The sequence below is a fragment of the Plasmopara halstedii genome (genome assembly GCF_900000015.1).
Source record: "Plasmopara halstedii genome assembly, contig: Scaffold_3060, whole genome shotgun sequence".
Lineage (NCBI taxonomy): Eukaryota > Oomycota > Peronosporomycetes > Peronosporales > Peronosporaceae > Plasmopara > Plasmopara halstedii.
The window spans coordinates 2,296,550-2,302,373 of NW_020189964.1; positions in this window are offsets into that span (position 1 = coordinate 2,296,550).

Sequence of the window (5,824 nt, forward strand, 5' to 3'; positions counted from 1 at the left end):
ATGGCAAAAGTTGGGGCATCTTTTATTCTCTCATAATATATATATAATTCTTGCAGGAAAAGTATGACAAAGTTGAGACGGTTGCGTGAGATTAAAAAAGTTTCTTGTACATCGAGCTGTATTATATCATGCGATTTTGGCGTTAAGACACAAATTTAGGCAACATTCAACCCGTCACACAGATTTGTGAATGTTATCTGAGCAATTTGTAGCCTACGGTTATATATCCGTCTTTTGAACTTGTTTATGCGAAGCCGACGAGATCACGGCGAAGCTGCGTTGCATCAAGATTACAGAGCACCTTACAGCTAAAGTGCGGTCCACATTTGGAGAACAAGCCGGAACCGAACTTTCCTAGAAACTGAGAAAACTAGTTCTTTATTTCAATGATGAAGTTTCTTCTCATATAAGAATATTCTATCGGTATAAAAAAGTCGATATTGATAGGGAGAATTTAACAAAATTATGACTGCACTTATGCACTTCAACTTGACACTTCTAAGTTGGAACGAGGTTGCCGCAGAGGAAGCTTTGACCCTCAGACTCCGCATCAAGAAACGCACAGAGGATAAAATTGTGCGCACCTATCAGAAGCATTACCGAGGTATCGAAAAAAACAACACTGGAAATTTGCTTTGCAATATCAAGAGTATATCAAGAGTTCAGGGGTGTGGGTCAAAGAAGATGGTGTGATCACACAATGGTGCACGTTACACGAGATGGAGTGACCAAACGATGGTGTGGCTCCACTCAAAAACAAAAAGTCTGACACGTGGCTGAACTGCCAATGATTATACAATTAATTTGGTTTTAAAAAGAAAAACCTATAGATTTAAATATAGCCGTCGTTGCCATAAAACCGAGAATTACAGATACGCTTTTAACGGAAGAGTTAATTCGCCTTGGGTTAAGGCTATGATTACTCTTTGAGCAAGTGAATTGCGATCCACTACACTCGTACTGGTTCTAAGTATGAACGAAGGTCACGGACGTTAACCAAGATTCCTCTAAGCGAAAGAGTTACGGCAGCCCCGTTGCAATATATTCCAGAATCATCTGTATTCAGACTAATAAACCAAATATGTACGTTTTATTATAATTCATAATAAAGTGTCTTTTATTTCTGATGTGCCGTTAGCAGCCCCTGTGTACCTTAAACACCTTCTTTTGGTGGTTCTGTGATCTTCATGGATACCGATATTCCGGTAGTTATAAGAAATCACAGACACACCAAGTGCATGTGAACTTCGTACAATCGTACCGTATTATATTTTATATCGTTGTGCCAAATGTTTTGAAGTCAATCACGCAGAATACAGTACTTGCCTTGTTACACTCTCCACTACGATGTCGACCAAACTGGAAAAACATTTTTTAAGATACTGTCAAAAGCGATCGCCCCACAAGCTACCACTAAGTGTAATCTTTCAGTCCACGCTTTGTACTCTATCGCGCCTGCATATTTAAGCGAAAGTCCGCTTCCGCGAATCAAATTAAATGGCTCAACACTTCCTCGTCAAAAAGTGTTATTTTCGCGATAGACGCGCTTTGAAAATGATGCCGAGGTGTTCTACGAAGTGTTCAGCTCTAGTGTCTCCTTAAATCCCGACGAAAAACCTCTGAGCTTCCTCGACGATAAACGGCCAAATCGTTCGCTAAGTTAGAGGTGCTTAATGTGCTCGCTTCACGAGTATCGCACCCATGCCATTTTACATCTGCGAAAGTGTTTGGACAACCCGCTCTGGAACCAACGATGATGTCTAGCTTGATACCAGCAAGCTGAACCTGGTTCGAGGATTTACTGTAAACGCAATATTCACGCCAACTCTATCTCAAATCGTGTTTACGGTTTAAACTGCCCCAAAGCTGCTCGCCTTGCTAGTGCGGAGCACTTACACGCCTATGCGTGTCGGCCTTTCTTCAGCTCTCGGAGCAAAACGTACGACATAAGTCGCTCTGTGATCGCTTCTCAATCTCATCATTCCCCAGGCGTTTCTTCTTCTCTTGGAGTAGCAGCGGTTGGGGAACTGTATCTACCATGAGGGATGCACGTTGAGTATTAGAGGCTTGCAAAAGTGCCGCTGGATACATGTCATCTCGCGCATTATATGAGGAAAACACGCCATAACACCCGCCTTCGGCCTTACAAGCCAGTCTCAGCGAAGCAAATCTCCGCCGACAGCGCAGCGGGACTGCCATAGCTCTTTCGCTTAGAGGAAGCAAAGCTTAGGTCGGTCACTTTCGTTCTATACCTGGAACCAGTACGAATGTCGCAGATCGCAATCCGCTTACTTCAGCAGTAACCACAACTTTAAGCCAAGGCAAATAAACTCTCACGTTCAAAATGTAAACTGTATCCCTTTTGATCTATCTGGGGCAAAGCCTCCTATATCTAAATCTATAGGTTTTGTAATACAATTTATAAATGTAATCAAAGTGCATAACTACCGGCAGTCCAGCCACGAAGTGGCTTCTTATTAAGGTGTAGCCACACCATTGCGTGGTCACCCCATCTTGCGTGACCCACCCCTTCATACCAGGGTACGTGTAACCTCGTTAACTCCCCCCCATCAAGGTTGTAAGCACCCACAATTCTCGCCTCGTACGAGGCTCGCGTGGCTAAGAAACCTCTATGTCCCCTAGACCTTCCGCAGGCATTTCACGCTCAATGAGCCCCTTGTCTAGGACACACCCAGCTTTGCCGGCTCCGAGAGCGCCCGCAGACAGAGCCCTTCTTCGTCTCCTGCACGCGGTGCAACATAGGACAGCACGTATGCGGCTTCGAGAGAAGCGCATCCCAAGCCCTCTGCATTCGAGCATCGCGCCCACCACGGGTGATGGATTACCTCGTCGAGGATTTGGAGGAAGTTGACTACGAGTCGGGTACTCCTTTGCCAGTATGGGAAGAAGAGGAGGGCGAGGTGCACTAGCAGTGTCACGTGAGCCCTGCTCGAGCGTGCGGAGACCATGTCCGTTTCCCAACCTCTCGATTTCCAGGCGAAATGGTATCATTTACCGATCGCCTCTAGGAGGTACAGAAGCAGCAGCTGGGGGCTGCCCGCAGGGCGGCTATGCGCGCGCATCTACAATCGGTCCTTGGCCCTCGTGTGGAATATGGCTTCCGTTCGGCGGATCCCACTGCGGAAGCGAAGGACACGATCACTCTACCCGGTGGGCGTCTACGTGATCGGGCCTCCGGCCACTACACAAGTTGAGCTTGACCAACGATAAGCTCTCGAAGCTCGCTTCTTGATACCTCAAGAAAATCCAATGAATAGGTTCCGCGATCGAGTTCGAGCTCAAAGAGGGTCCCGTATTGCGAACTATTCCTGTGGTGCTTGCTCAAGGCGAAATCGCTGCGATGATGAGGAGCTCTTTGAGCGATGGATGCAGCGGCACCGAGCTCATTTCTCGCTTGGCAACTTACAGAGAGGTGGACGCTCGCGTGAAACGTTATCTTCGGTTCGAGTTTGCCAAACTCAAGGCGCAACGCCGACTTCCTTAGTATTATCGCCTTGCGACATATGGAATAACCCATCACGCTCCGGCGAGCTCTGTGTTTTTTTCACACAGGTGAATCTCTGCGACCATCGCAAGTCAGAGCCATTGCTCGGGCTCATCTCATGACCCTTTGGCTTCCATGGCTACTCACGAGAAGCGCGGAGTGTAAGACAACGCGGAACTCTATGATCCCTCGGATCATAAGCGTTCACGACTTGCCGAAGTGGCACCTCAAACTCCCACGATTGTAGCGGATCGCAACCTGCTACCTCCAAGCGTACCCCAAAACCGTCACCCAAGGTAAATGTATTCTTCCGTTAAAATTTATTTGCTGCAGAGCCGCCTTTATCTAAATTTAAAAGTTTTCATAGTTAAATAGTAAAACTAAAAATATGCATAACTTCGGGCAGTCCCGTCAGGTAGTGGCTTCTTATTAAAGTTTAGCTACAACTTTGTGTACTTACACCGTCTTGTGTAACTAACACCTTTGTACGGGCACACCATCTTGTGTGACCAACCTTTTATACCAGGGTGCGTGTAACCCCGTCTGATCACGACATATGATGAGCTCAGCTGTTCCTTTGCTTAAACCGTGCCATTTTGGTGACTACACCGTCTTGCAATTTCTAGTACATAATCCAAAAGAAAACTCTCCCCAGCCTATATAAGTCTTCTGCTGAAAGATTTACAAACCCTTTGAATATCCTTGTTACTCCGCCATTTACCCATGCAGCTTCACTGTGCTGCGCGGTGGGCCCATTACACAGTAGTGCAGACCCAACAGTACCGTCACGACAATTTTTTACTCTTATCTTCAGAGTGAAACTCTTATACTTGCGTCTTGCAGTCGCCCTTCAACTCCACAATCTTGACAGGGAAGGCTGCGCGACCAATCGCTTCCCCACTCCATCGATCCTGGTACAGAAGATCACAGCTCAGAGCTGATCATTACTGCCCCGCCAGAGGTACACTTCAGAATCACGACATTCAGTCGTCTATCCTCGCCTTAAAAGAGATTCAATTCAAAGACTGCGATGTACGATCACCCTTTTTGCTCCATCGGGAGGCCTATTTGCGAGTAATGCACTCACCTATATCAGAAATGGAAGCGCTTTTGGTGCTGGCACGAAGCTGCGATAGCTTTCATGTAGGAGATAGGACTGACCAAAATTGATAGCAATGATAAAGCTAGGTGCCTTGGGCAGAGGTCGGAAGGCAGAAGCCCTCAAAGGACATCTCGTCCAGCTCGGTGGGGGTCATCATTCGTCGACGTTGACGTCATCGACGCAGTCGACGCCGACGTATTCTGCCGTAAGTGCTCTAGCAGAAAATTTTCAGGCCAGAAATCGCGCCTCTATGCGCGCGTTGATCACGTCAGGTCCTTGCGGAGCGGAATGTTGCACGCCCATTGGACCAAACAGAGACATCATCTAATGAAGCCCGTCCTGCATGCCTTGGGGGAAATAGAGAGCTGCACCATCCTCACAGAGGGTCAGTCGTAACGACTCAGGTGTAGATTGACTCCAAGTGCTACGCTGGCGTAGCTCTTTCGCTTAGAGGAAGCTTGGTCAAGGCAGATGACTTTACACATAAAACCAGAACGAGTGTAGCGTATCGTAACCCAGTTCCTCCAAGAGTAATTACAACCTTAACCCACAACTAATTAATTCTTACGTTTGAAACGTAAACTGTAATTCTCGATTTTTTTTGAAGCGAAGCCGCCTATATCTAAATTGATAGGTATTCCGATCTATATCGAAGAAACTAATCAAATGTATGACTACTGGCAGTCCAGCCACATACTGACTTCTTGTTTAAGTGTAGCCAGACCAATGTGTGGACACTCTATCTGGTGAAAGCCACACCAATGTTTAATAACACCATCTTGTGCGATCCACAATCTTCATATCAGGGCGCATGAAAACCCGTTACATCCGTCCCAACCTCTTCTCTCCCTATCTCCCCCGAGTCGTGAATTAGACTGATGACAGCACGTACTTCGCGAGCATCTTCGATATCGGAGTGAACCCGATTCTGCGCTGTTAAACGGGCAAACCAAAAGCACATATATCGTATCTTCAGCATGTCTGCAGCGGTATTCGCGTATTGCAAATGGTGAACATCCACGGTTCTGAGTGCACGAACCCAATGCCAGAATCAAAGTTCGATTAACTGAACGGAATCTAGATGATATTACTGGACGTACGATAAGTACACAAGACTTTGTGGGTCTTCTCCAGCACGTGAATTTGGTCCGATGACACGAAAATATGCTGCTTAAGTCATCACTCGAGCTATCAATCAAATGAAGAGTTCTTTAAAC